The 11106-nt window shown below is 51.8% G+C and overlaps 1 long non-coding RNA gene across 1 annotated transcript; it reads left to right on the forward strand.

Moving 5' to 3' along the window:
- The first annotated feature begins 313 nt into the window (after positions 1–313).
- Positions 314–2400, forward strand: LOC149918066 (uncharacterized). Its single transcript, XR_016466349.1, has 4 exons — positions 314–366; positions 1506–1567; positions 1974–2089; positions 2309–2400. It is a non-coding gene; the product is annotated as an uncharacterized LOC149918066 (long non-coding RNA).
- The last annotated feature ends 8706 nt before the right edge of the window (positions 2401–11106 follow it).

The following is an 11106-nucleotide window of genomic DNA, read 5'->3' on the forward strand; positions in this document are numbered from 1 at the left end:
AAAGAACCAGCATGACTTCACAGGGAGGAAAGTCCTGCCTGACCTACCTTCTACAATGATGTAACTGCATTAGTGGACAAAGCAAGAGCATCTGTTCTCATCTGTCTGGACTTCAGCAAGTCCATGACATCTCTATGGTAACTGTTGAGTCATGACCTGAACCACTGATTGATCACCTGAGGAAAGGACTGAGTCAGCAGTGAGAACACAGGTGAAGGCAATTCAGCTGCATGACTGGAAGGAGTGGAATTTGGCTCCACCCTTCCTAGACCCCATTTAAGGGCTGACTAACACTAGGAAAGGATCACTTTCTGGAGATCTCTCCTCTGTGGAGTCTTTCCTCTGAACCTAGATCTTCAGATGTAGGTGAGTATTCCTTCCCTGTTTGTTTCTTTTCCCATTTTCATCATGATAATCTTTCCAGCTGTAACAGCATCTTTCCAAATTAGGAATATAGGGATTAAATGGCTGGTTTGTTTTATAGACCAGTTGCAATACCGGCTCGTACAGTGTTGGTCAACAGATCAATGTCTAGATGGAGATCAGTGACAGGTAGTGTCCCTTAGGGGTGAATACTGGGACTGAGACTCATAAATCATAGACAGCGGACTCAAGTGCACCCTCAGCATGTTTGTGGGTGACACCAAGCTGCAGTGTTAATTAAACCCAAGGGATGGTATGCCATTCAGAGAGACCTAGACAGGCTTGGCCAGTGAACCCAGGAGAACCTCATCAGGTTCATCAAGACCAAGTGCAAGGTCTTGTACCTGGGTCAAGGCAATCATTGCCCATGAAACTGGGGGATGAAAGGATAAAACTCAGCTCTGCCAAAAAGGACTTGGGGGTACTGGTGGATAGGAAGCTTAGCCTAGGACACAAGCCACATGTGTGCCCTTGCAGCCTGGAAAGTCAGCTGTATCCTGGGCTGCATTGAAAGGAGTGTGGACATCAGATGGAAGGAGGTGACCTTGTCCCTCTGCTCTGTGCTAGAGAGGTCTCACTTGGAGTTCCGTGTCAAGACGTGGAGTCGTTAGCACAGGAGAGTCATGGAGCTGTTGGAGTGCATACAGACAAGGGTTGCAAAAGTGATACGAGGAATGGAATGCCTCTCCTATGAGAACAGGCTGAGGGAACCAGGGCTGTTCAGCCTGTGGAAGGCTCTAGGGAGACCTGATAGCTGTCTTTCAGTAAAAAGGGGGAAGCTATAAGAAAGAAGGGCAGACTGTTTAGCAGGGTCTGATGTGATAGGCCAAGGAGAAATAGTTTCAAACTGAATGGGAGAGTTTAAATGGATACAAAGAAAAGGCTTTTTACAATAAGGGTATTGAAGCAGTGGAGGAGATAGTCCAGAGACATGGTGGGTGCTCCTTCACTGGAGGTATTTGAAGTCAGTCTGGATGGAGAGACCTGACCTAGCTGTAGGTGTCCCTGTTGATGGCAGGGGCATTGGTCTAGATGAATGTTAAGGGTCTGTTCTAACTCAACCAATTCTATTCTTCCTGTAGGTCTACAGGTCTGGGATGAGGATTCAGGTGGTGTGAAGCTTCTTGGGGCCCTACAAGCTGAGGTGAGCTGTGCACTTATGTACCTAGCCTGCAAGTGCTGCCCTTGGGCTGAAGCTCATGGCTGAGACAGGTGCTGGAGTGAAAAAGCATTTATTGTGTAGGATGCCTGTGTTTTTCCCTGAGGGGCCTCATTACAGATGTCACATGGAGGCCAAGCACAATCCTGGTGTGCTTTTAGCAACGAGTAATGTTGTTTTTGCTGTTGTTTTTGCTTTGGTGCTGAAGCCCCTCCTGCTTGCTGCAATGGAGGTGAGAGAACAAAGTAAAGCATTCTTCTCCTCCCCTTCTACCCTGGCAATGCCAGTTTTTAAAAAGTAATACAGAGCACAGCTAAAATAAGAGCAATGTATGAGATAGGCTTTATTTCCCTTGATTATTATTTTTTTTTTTCTTGTCTTTTGTTGTCAGGTGAGGGCTGCAGCTGGGTTTGTGTCAGACAGCAGTTGACCCTTGCCACAAGTGGCTTCCTCAGGAATGGGATGCAGTTCCTTTGGGATTGAGTTGATGGCTCACGGGTTGCTGAGGTGAGGCTCAGTTGCATGGCATTCTGCTTTGCTTTCAGTCCTTATAGCGTGCAGCAGAGATCTCTTGGAGGAATGAGGTTGACAGAGTGAGAAATGCAGGGAGCACTGCCTGTGCACTGAAGCAGTTCTTTTCTGTGGGAGTTGGGGGTTCTGGTGCAGTTCTTGGTCTCCCTGGTGTATGGGGGCCTAGCATCCCCCAGCTCTTGTCTTCCTCTCCAGGTGTTGGTGCAGTTGATGCTCATAGAGGATGGCAGTCCTGCCCTCGTGTACTTGCTCAGGAGCTGCAGTAATGGAGTTGGGCTTTGCTGAAGGCTGTGGAGTGTGCACCCTCCCCTGCCCCCTAAAGGGTCATCTAGCCCAATCTTCCATAAAAGCAGCCGTACTGATGGGATGGCAGACGTGTGGTCTTGTGGTAGTGTATGAATCCTCCTTTGTTTTTGGCTCAAAACTTGCTTTCTGACTCTATGAGCAATTTTTTCTGACTCAGGGGAGGGTGGAGGCTGCATTAGAAAGCTCACAACAAAAGGATGGGCTTCTGGGCTTCTCGATTTAACGCCTTTTGTCCCAAGACCTCACCACTCTTGCCAATTTCCCCTGTGAGCCACGATTCAGTGGCTGATAAGCTCCAGAAATCGTCTTGTCTCTCTGGCCAGCCTGTGTCGACTGACTCAGCTAAACTGAAGTCAGCTTTCCTAACCATTGATGGAATCCCTTACTAAATATCCTCGGAAGGCTAAGGACATCTGGAAAAGGGAATATAAAATCAACACTTTCTGGATTGTTCCCTCACTTTTTTAACCATATTAACAAAGCCCAATAAGGGCAAGATGGTGTCTTGTTTTATTTTATGGAAGATTTCTGTGGGACCTTGACTAAACACAGAAAGGCTAATAGCTGACTTTAACCATTTCTATTTTGTTCCAAAAAAAAAAAAAAAAAAAAAGTGATCATGCTAGAATACTGATTATACCTCTTGATTACATATTTTGGTTGGAATGGTATTATGTTGTGGGTGTGGGTGGTGACTGATATCAGTCCTTGGATCTGTTAAACTTCACAATTGGGTTCAGAGTTTTTTACAGGTCATCCTGGCTTACTGGTACTCACTGCACAGTGATACGCTTCCTTTTGACTCTTTCTTTCACCCCTTTTTTATCAAACTGATTATGATTTGCATATAACTCCTCCACAGTGTTTCCAAATTCCTAACAAACTGGGAAATGAATGAAGGGACCCATCTGATGTTATCTGTTAGATGTGGTCATGAAAGAAATCTATTATAAAGACCTTTGCACTGATGTTTTTCAATGTCACACCAGTCCATCCAGAACATGGTTGTTGGAAAGTGTGTAAGTTTCGGTAAGAGATATGTATGTTTCTTGGATTATCCCTCTTATGGATAATACTGTGGGGTATCCTGCACATACTATGCTCTGAAAAGTTCTGTAGACTGTAGAGATACTTGAACTTGCCAAACTAGTATTTATTATCTCTGAGCATTTGAATTGCTTTGGAAATGCTCAAGTTCAAGACAATCATCTTTGAAAACATTACATGGCAAGTCCACATACTGTCAAATTGGAATAGATATGCTTTTGGTGAATTAACTGAAGTGTAATATCGTATGGTTATTCATAAACACAACAACCTCCACTGAAGAATTCCCATCTGGATTCTGGCTTACAGCAAAATTTTCTAGGTGGGGAAAGCAGCTGACACAAATACCTTTATTTGTTTTACTTATGTATTATTATTGGTTATTGCTTAATGTATGGTTACTGTCAAATGTATGGCTGTCTCTTTTTGATTTTCTACGTTTATTCATTATGCAATATTTGTGTCACCTCTCCTGAAGAATCATGGGGTGCTGCCTGTGGCAAGTTGATGTTGTGTGCAGTTGCAACTCTAATGTTTGTTTCTTGTATGGTTCCATGTTTTATACAATGTGTTGTATCCTCTATGTACTTTGTAACCACTTCAACTGATGATGGACAAGTCTAACAGATCAGGGCAACATTTTAATCAAGCCCAAGAAATCCTCTGTAGCAATTGCGTAGCATTTAGCTCCTCCTTGCTCCCCATTCCTCTTTTCCCTTATGCTTACTCTTTTTTTTTTTTTTCTTTTTTTTTTCTTTTTTTTTGTCTCTTTCCTCTCCACCATAAACGGTCACTTGCGCATCAGTTTCAAGCAACCTTTGAGCCACCGCGTGGTGTATTAATCTTTTTTTTTTTTTTTTTTTTTGGCTCAATGTTTGCTTTCTGAGGCATTTCTTGTGATAATAAGCCTCTGACCTATCTAGGAGAAGAAGGGTGGGTGTTGCCGTATAGCAATCAACATCAGTGTGTGGACTATTTTTCATTTGAAAGCATTTCTTTGGAGCTGTTTGCCTTCGGAAGAGAGTGCTCAGGGTTGTTTACTGGAGGAAGATCTGGCCTGGCACTAAATAACTCCAGCTTGCTATGGGAGATTGGAGGATGATATCATTGTATCCTGTGAAGGCAAGATGCAGGTTGGCACCTCCATGTTCCCTCTTATTTGCTGGCAAGGCCCAAAAGATGGGAACAAAAGGAGTTCCTGCTGAGATCCAAAAGCCAGAAGCTGCCACTCCAAGAGGAGCTGACTCATCCACTTTGGACTTACAAATAAGTTTGTACTGACATTGGAAAGCATCGCTGTCACCATTCTCTCCCTTGTCACTGTGGTCACAGTTGTCATCAATGGAACAACAATGCCCAACAACCCACCACTACTGATGATCAACAACTGAACTATGAACCACGCTGGACCCATGGTGTTGACTATCTTCCTCTTGCTTCCGACAAGGACTTCCTGCTTATATTTTCTATCTTCTCTTCTCTCATCTCCCTAAAAAAAAACTAGGATTTGTAATAAACTGCTTGGACCAACTGTGAGCCATTGTTTCTTAATCTCACATCAAAGAACCTCCTCTCCCTCCTATAAACTGGAGTGAGGCAGGTGAATGTGTCTAGTATGTGACCCAACCTGGATCCCTCCCAGGTCCCTGTAGAGCACTGTCAACTCGGTTTTTTATTTCCTTACAGCAACTGGCAGAAGTAGTGTGGTGGGTATTGGCTGACCAGTTGGTTGGACTGTGTGCTGCCTTTGTCCCCCAGTACAACTGTGGTGAGTAGAAGCACAAGACAAACACAAGATATTTGCAGACTTCTTGGGGTGTGTCTGATATGCTTGTATTGCAAAGCTGTACCAGGCAAATGAGATGCCTTCCAATGGGATAACTTCTGCTTGCTAAGCAGCTGACTCACACTTCCCAGAAGAGAGCTTTGACTGTAGTTAGTTCATTACCTTGGGATGGTGTACCTGTGAACCTGGCAGGCATATGAATATTTTGGAGGGGGGCCCTGTGGCTGTTGTCTTAATTGTCCTCGATGTTTCCATTAAGATTGAAATGTAGAAATAAGCATTCTCCTTGTCTATGTATCTTCTAGTGCTGTGGTCTAACACTTGATCTCCTTGAAAAATTCATTTGGGGTAGATGGGTACCTTTTTGTCTTGAAAAATAACTGTAAGACTGAGTTTAGTTTAATGTAAGTTGTGAATGTTTTAAGTATTGTCCTATTGATAGTTTGGGGATAATAGCCGTATGAGGGTCGTCTTTGCTCTGGTTTTGTGTTTGCTGGATCTGGTTGGTGGTAACTGTTAGGGGATGGTCTAGTCTTGAGGGTTTTACTTTTATTATTATTTTTGGTGGAGCTGTTTTCTGTGTTGTTCACTATCTCTAAAGTGTGGTTTTTTTTTTTTTGGGGGGGGGGGGGGGGGGAAGAAAGGGGGGAAGTAGGCTCTGTCAGCTTGGTCTGGGGCAGCCATGACTGGCTGGGGGTACGCTGGGGTTGTGCAGAGAGAGACCCAGCTGGGGGGCTTCCTTCCCTGAGGACAGAGGGGACTGAGATGGAGAGCCCTCCAGCTTCGGAGGGCTCCCCTGGGATGGGTGAGTGGATACCTAGGTGCTGGAAGAGGCTCCTGGGTAGTGGAGGCTGCTTTGCAGTGGCAGGCTTGGTCCCAGGCTGGAAGGGAGGAGGCAGGACTGGAAGGAGTTGGGTTCCATGCTCTGCAGGAGAACAGAGTTAAATTGCCCAATATAGTCATTTTGCTACATCCTGTGACCAGAAACAGCATTCAAGAATATTTTTTCTCAAAAATGATAAGTCCAAAATAAACACTTCACTCCTACGGTGTTATGTCATTAATAATAACCCTCTCTATTACTATTGCTCCACAACCTTCTAAAGTCAAGTCCCTTGGGAATCATAGAACAGCAATAACATTAGCCAAAAACTAAGTCCAACTTGTGGTAGATGAAGTAGAAACAAAAAAATGCGTATTGTCACAACTTGAAATTTGCAATGACTGTTTTTTCTATTTTTTTCTAATGAATGACAAGACCACTGTGAACAGTAGACAAGTTTCTATTGCGTGTTTCTTTGAGAGATATACAGAGATAGAGAAAAGGTTAATAGTTAGGACAATATACATACATGTATGTATATGAATGTATGTAACAACTGATGCACAGTTAACTAACTCCCCAGCAAACAGAAGAGTGAGATTAACTCCACTCTCTTTAACATTCTTTCTGCATGATGTCATATGGTATTGAATACCATTTGGCTTAATTAAGTCAGCTGTCCCCATTCCATTCCCTCTCAGCTCCTTGGGCTCTTTGATGAAAACAGTGTAGGCTGTCTATACAACACTGCAGCAACTATAAACACATCAGGGTGTTGTCAACATTACTTTTTCTCCTAGAACCAAAACATGGCATCATACCAGGTACTCTGAAAAAAATAATTCTGTCCCAGCTGAGGGTAAGAAAATACCTTTTGTATTTGGAATTAAAACCAATCAGCTTGATAGGCAAGATAACATCTTCCATATTCTTAATTGACAAAAGTTGTTCCAGAAGTAGTATTAAAAAAAAAAATAAAAATCCTGTTGCTTTAATTAAGATAAATAATTATAAATAAAAAAAAAACACCAGAAAGTTAAACAGTATTCTAATAATATACATTTCCATTGATTTTACTTGTACTTTATTTTTCTTTTGTATGGAAAGTGCCTACTTATCCTGTTCTTATCAGCTAATCAGGAGTAATTATTATATTTCTAATCGACCAACAGTAACTATCGTGTCTTATTTTGCTAATTAAATGCTCTTTAGAAGAATATACAACTAGAAATGATAACACTTTTTATTTGGCTACGAAGTTGACGTAACTTTGTTATCATTATTCTGCCGTTATAAGGCAGTGACTGCAAAGCTCCTAAGAAGATTATGTTTAGCACCTTATATCTACCATAAAAGAGCTCAGCTGAATATATAATAATATAATATATAATATTATTGTTAAATGCTTGTACAAGGAATCTGTAACAAAGTTACATTTATTATACAGAAAGAGTTCCAGCATGTGACCAAGGGTAGGAAATAAGGTGATTTTTCACCTTATGAGATGCTGGGGATCTTGTTTTGGGCTAGCTTCCAGATTACACCATCTTTAATGAGATCCCATGGAAAATAACCTATCAATGTCACAGACTCCTTTCAGTATGCAAAGGTGACAATGTGAATCATCAGCTTCTCAAGGTTCACAGAAAGACAAAGGAATTTCAGTCACGTGGGAAGCCTGACCGGACAAACGTGGATGGGGAGACCCCTATGTGGGGGAGAGGGGAGAGGGGAGAGGGGGAGGGGGGAGGGGGGAGGGGGAGGGGGAGGGGGAGGGGGGAGGGGGGAGGGGGGAGGGGGGAGGGGGGAGGGGGGAGGGGGAGGGGGGAGGGGGAGGGGGAGGGGGGAGGGGGGAGGGGGGAGGGGGAGGGGGGAGGGGGGAGGGGGGAGAGGGGAGAGGGGGGAGGGGAGAGGGGAGAGGGGAGAGGGGGAGGGGGGAGGGGAGAGGGGAGGGGGAGAGGGGGAGGGGGAGGGGAGAGGGGGAGGGGGGAGGGGGAGGGGGGAGGGGGAGAGGGGAGAGGGGGAGGGGGAGGGGGGAGGGGGGAGGGGGAGGGGGGAGGGGGAGGGGGGAGGGGGAGGGGGAGGGGGGAGGGGGGAGGGGGGGAGGGGGAGGGGGGAGGGGGGAGGGGGGAGGGGGGAGGGGGAGGGGGAGGGGGGAGGGGGGAGGGGGAGGGGGAGGGGGAGGGGGAGGGGGGAGGGGGAGGGGGAGGGGGGAGGGGGAGGGGGGAGGGGGGAGGGGGAGGGGGAGGGGGGAGGGGGGAGGGGGGAGGGGGAGGGGGGAGGGGGGAGGGGGGAGGGGGAGGGGGGAGGGGGAGGGGGGAGGGGGAGGGGGGAGGGGGGAGGGGGAGGGGGGAGGGGGGAGGGGGAGAGGGAGAGGGGAGAGGGGAGAGGGGAGAGGGGAGAGGGGAGAGGGGAGAGGGGAGAGGGGAGAGGGGAGAGGGGAGAGGGGAGAGGGGAGAGGGGAGAGGGGAGAGGGGAGAGGGGAGAGGGGAGAGGGGCAGAGGGGAGAGGAGAGGGGAGAGGGGAGAGGGGAGAGGGGAGAGGGGAGAGGGGAGAGGGGAGAGGGGAGAGGGGAGAGGGGAGAGGGGAGAGGGGAGAGGGGAGAGGGGAGAGGGGAGAGGGGAGAGGGGAGAGGGGAGAGGGGAGAGGGGAGAGGGGAGAGGGGAGAGGGGAGAGGGGAGAGGGGAGAGGGGAGAGGGGAGAGGGGAGAGGGGAGAGGGGAGAGGGGAGAGGGGAGAGGGGAGAGGGGAGAGGGGAGAGGGGAGAGGGGAGAGGGGAGAGGGGAGAGGGGAGAGGGGAGAGGGGAGAGGGGAGAGGGGAGAGGGGAGAGGGGAGAGGGGAGAGGGGAGAGGGGAGAGGGGAGAGGGGAGAGGGGAGAGGGGAGAGGGGAGAGGGGAGAGGGGAGAGGGGAGAGGGGAGAGGGGAGAGGGGAGAGGGGAGAGGGGAGAGGGGAGAGGGGAGAGGGGAGAGGGGAGAGGGGAGAGGGGAGAGGGGAGAGGGGAGAGGGGAGAGGGGAGAGGGGAGAGGGGAGAGGGGAGAGGGGAGAGGGGAGAGGGGAGAGGGGAGAGGGGAGAGGGGAGAGGGGAGAGGGGAGAGGGGAGAGGGGAGAGGGGAGAGGGGAGAGGGGAGAGGGGAGAGGAGAGGGGAGAGGGGAGAGGGGAGAGGGGAGAGGGGAGAGGGGAGAGGGGAGAGGGAGAGGGGAGAGGGGAGAGGGGAGAGGGGAGAGGGGAGAGGGGAGAGGGGAGAGGGGAGAGGGGAGAGGGGAGAGGGGAGAGGGGAGAGGGGAGAGGGAGAGGGGAGGGGAGAGGGGAGAGGGGAGAGGGGAGAGGGGAGAGGGGAGAGGGGAGAGGGGAGAGGGGAGAGGGGAGAGGGGAGAGGGGAGAGGGGAGAGGGGAGAGGGGAGAGGGGAGAGGGGAGAGGGGAGAGGGGAGAGGGGAGAGGGGAGAGGGGAGAGGGGAGAGGGGAGAGGGGAGAGGGGAGAGGGGAGAGGGGAGAGGGGAGAGGGGAGAGGGGAGAGGGGAGAGGGGAGAGGGGAGAGGGGAGAGGGGAGAGGGGAGAGGGGAGAGGGGAGAGGGGAGAGGGGAGAGGGGAGAGGGGAGAGGGGAGAGGGGAGAGGGGAGAGGGGAGGGGAGAGGGGAGGGAGAGGGGAGAGGGGAGAGGGGAGAGGGGAGAGGGGAGAGGGGAGAGGGGAGAGGGGAGAGGGGAGAGGGGAGAGGGGAGAGGGGAGAGGGGAGAGGGGAGAGGGGAGAGGGGAGAGGGGAGAGGGGAGAGGGGAGAGGGGAGAGGGGAGAGGGGAGAGGGGAGAGGGGAGAGGGGAGAGGGGAGAGGGGAGAGGGGAGAGGGGAGAGGGGAGAGGGGAGAGGGGAGAGGGGAGAGGGGAGAGGGGAGAGGGGAGAGGGGAGAGGGGAGAGGGGAGAGGGGAGAGGGGAGAGGGGAGAGGGGAGAGGGGAGAGGGGAGAGGGGAGAGGGGAGAGGGGAGAGGGGAGAGGGGAGAGGGGAGAGGGGAGAGGGGAGAGGGGAGAGGGGAGAGGGGAGAGGGGAGAGGGGAGAGGGGAGAGGGGAGAGGGGAGAGGGGAGAGGGGAGAGGGGAGAGGGGAGAGGGGAGAGGGGAGAGGGGAGAGGGGAGAGGGGAGAGGGGAGAGGGGAGAGGGGAGAGGGGAGAGGGGAGAGGGGAGAGGGGAGAGGGGAGAGGGGAGAGGGGAGAGGGGAGAGGGGAGAGGGGAGAGGGGAGAGGGGAGAGGGGAGAGGGGAGAGGGGAGAGGGGAGAGGGGAGAGGGGAGAGGGGAGAGGGGAGAGGGGAGAGGGAGAGGGGAGAGGGGAGAGGGAGAGGGAGAGGGGAGAGGGGAGAGGGGAGAGGGGAGAGGGAGAGGGGAGAGGGGAGAGGGGAGAGGGGAGAGGGAGAGGGGAGAGGGGAGAGGGAGAGGGGAGAGGGGAGAGGGGAGAGGGGAGAGGGGAGAGGGAGAGGGGAGAGGGGAGAGGGGAGAGGGGAGAGGGGAGAGGGGAGAGGGGAGAGGGGAGAGGGGAGAGGGGAGAGGGGAGAGGGGAGAGGGGAGAGGGGAGAGGGGAGAGGGGAGAGGGGAGAGGGGAGAGGGGAGAGGGGAGAGGGGAGAGGGGAGAGGGGAGAGGGGAGAGGGGAGAGGGGAGAGGGGAGAGGGGAGAGGGGAGAGGGGAGAGGGGAGAGGGGAGAGGGGAGAGGGGAGAGGGGAGAGGGGAGAGGGGAGAGGGGAGAGGGGAGAGGGGAGAGGGGAGAGGGGAGAGGGGAGAGGGGAGAGGGGAGAGGGGAGAGGGGAGAGGGGAGAGGGGAGAGGGGAGAGGGGAGAGGGGAGAGGGGAGAGGGGAGAGGGGAGAGGGGAGAGGGGAGAGGGGAGAGGGGAGAGGGGAGAGGGGAGAGGGGAGAGGGGAGAGGGGAGAGGGGAGAGGGGAGAGGGGAGAGGGGAGAGGGGAGAGGGGAGAGGGGAGAGGGGAGAGGGAGAGGGGAGAGGGGAGAGGGGAGAGGGGAGAGGGGAGAGGGGAGAGGGGAGAGGGAGAGGG

This window comes from Phasianus colchicus, chromosome 4 (genome assembly GCF_987193195.1).
Source record: "Phasianus colchicus chromosome 4, bPhaCol1.hap1.1, whole genome shotgun sequence".
NCBI classification, from domain to species: domain Eukaryota; kingdom Metazoa; phylum Chordata; class Aves; order Galliformes; family Phasianidae; genus Phasianus; species Phasianus colchicus.